Raw genomic sequence first — 2,859 nt, forward strand, 5'->3', positions numbered from 1 at the left:
ATCCAAAATCAGAATCACGACGTCAAAATATGCTAAGGGAACGAAGCCCAAGCGAAAATAATCAATTTACAACACAAATCCCAAAATTACCAAAACTTGACCCCGGGCCCATGTCTTGAAATTCAATAATTTGTACATCAATAGATTCCTTATCTCTCCACGAGTTCATACATATCAAAAGTTCTGAAATCCGACCTCAAATAGTCCTTCAAATCCTCAATCAAAGGTCTAAGTTTCCAAGCCCTATTTTCCCCAAACTTTGATCCTTAAATTACATAAATTACAAGCCTAATCCGTGAAATAATACCATAGAAACGAGTTTTAGGTCCAAAATCCTTACCTCAATGAAGTTCCCCTGAAATTCCTCTTCAAAATCGTCCAAAATGCTTCCAAGCCGAATTAGAAATGGTGAAAATAGCTCAAAATCGCGAAGGACATAATTTATACCTTCTGCCCAGGCATTTTCGCATCTGCGGCCATATACCCACTTTTGTGGTACCGCATTTGTGGTCCTTGAACTGCTTCTGCGGAAATCACTTAAACGACCAACTCCGTATCTGCGGTCAACACTCCGCACCTGCGCCTTCGCAGGTGCGGTCCCACAACCGCATCTGCGGTTCCTGCCATCTTCCCAGCTTCTGCTTCTGCGACCATTTTTCCGAACATGTAGCGTCGCACCTGCGGTCCCCAATCCGCAGGTGCGAAAATACCAGAAGCAACAAAAAATCTACAATTTCACCAAGTCTCAAACTCCTCCGTCAATCATCCGGAATCACCCCGAGGCCCCCGGGACCTCATCCAAAAGCACAAAAATATCTTATAACTTTATAAAAACTTGTACCAATCTTCAAAACACCTCAAATAACACCGAATCAACCAAAACACATCGGATTCAAGCCTAAGTTTCCAAAATCTTTCGAATTCCACTTTTGATAAAAAAACCCAACCAAAACACGTCCGACTGACCTGAAATTTTGCACACACATCCCAAATGACACAGCGGAACTACTGCAACTGTCGAAATTCCATTCCGACCCCTATATCAAAATCTCGCCTACCAACCGAAAATCGCCAAAATCTCAACTTCGCCAATTCAAACCTAAATCTACTCCGGACCTCCAAAACTCATTCCGATTACGCTCCTAAGTCCCAAATCACCTCCCGAAGCTAACCAAACCATCGGGACTCATATCCGAGCCCTCTAACACATAAGTCAATATCCGGTTGACTTTTCCAACTTAAGCTTCCTCAAAAGAGACTAAGTATCTCAAACCTTCTCAAAACCTTTCTGAACCCGAGCTAACCAACCCGATCACTCATAGAACCGATAGACAAAGTTGTAAGAAGCATAATTGGGGGAAACAAAGCGGTAACTCATGAGACGACTGGCCGGGTAGTCACACTTTTAGGTATGAGTTGAACTTTTAGGATATAAATTGAACTTTTAGTTTATGTTTAAACTCGTAAGATATAAATTGAACTTTTAATTTATTTTTAAACTCGTAGGATATGAATTGAATTTTTAGTTTTTAAGTTTTGTTCTTGTGAATTGAACTTTTAAGATATGAATTGAACTTGTAGGATATAAATTGAACTTTTAGTTTATGTTTAAACTCGTAAGATATAAATTGAACTTTTACTTTATATTTAATATAATTTAATTTTTGGTGTAGTTAGGAAAAAATAATTATTTTGAATTAACTAAAAAATATTTAATTAATTTATAATTGTAGAATAAATTATAAATGTTCTTGTTTTAATTTGTATAGATGGAACATCATACTTGGATGTACAATAGGAATTATCCTAATCGGCGGGGATTGCGAGATTTTGTAGAAGGGGTTGATGACTTTATTAGACATGCATTGTCACTTCCACCATACCAAAGTAAAGGAGTAATTAGGTGCCCTTGTGTTAGGTGCGACTTTATGAAGTTTGAAAAACCGGAGAAAGTTAAGCTTCATATTTATAGGAAGGGGTTTATAGAGAATTACTTTGTGTGGACTAATCATGGAGAGATCGATGGTAGCCGTGGAATATTTCATAACATGGTTGTTGGTAAAAGTAGTAGGTCGGTGGAGAATACAAATCGTGATTCTAGAATTCATGATTTGGTTACGGATGCTTTTGGGATGCACTTCGGGGGTGAGCCCAATAAAAATGTTGCACAAACTCCTAATGATGACGCAACATAGTTTTATGAACAGTTAGAGGAAGCTAGTCGTCCACTACGTAAAGGAAGTCCGTACTCTGAGTTGTCTGTTGCAGTTAGATTACTAAGTATAAAATCTGATTGGAAAGCCATGGACTCTTTCATTGACCTTATGAGTGAATTAGTTGACCCTAATATCAAGTTACCTGGTGATTTCTATAAGGCAAAGAGACTGGTTTCTAAGTTAGGACTTTCGTCAATGAGAATTGATTGTTGTGAAGATGGTTGCATGTTATATTATGAATACGATGTAACTTTTGACAATTGTAACTTTTGCGAAAAGCCTCGTTTCAAGAGGCTTTCCATTGGGAATATTGTCGCTATCAAAGAGATGCATTATTTACCTCTTATACCTAGGTTAAAGAGGTTATATGCGTCGATGAGTTCTGCTCCTCATATGAGATGACACTTTAAAAATAGAAGACCACCTGGTGTTATGTGTCATCCTTCAGATGGAGAAGCTTGGAAGCACTTTGATAGGACATATCCAGATTTTGCTAGTGAACCGAGGAACATTTGGTTAGGTCTATGTGCGGATGGCTTCACGCCTTTTTCTGTATCTATGACACCATATTCATGTTGGCCTGTCTTTCTTATACCTTATAATCTACCACTCGAGTTGTGCATGACTAGTCCATATATATTCT

The sequence above is a fragment of the Nicotiana tabacum genome, chromosome 20, assembly GCF_000715075.1.
Source record: "Nicotiana tabacum cultivar K326 chromosome 20, ASM71507v2, whole genome shotgun sequence".
Classification (NCBI taxonomy): domain Eukaryota; kingdom Viridiplantae; phylum Streptophyta; class Magnoliopsida; order Solanales; family Solanaceae; genus Nicotiana; species Nicotiana tabacum.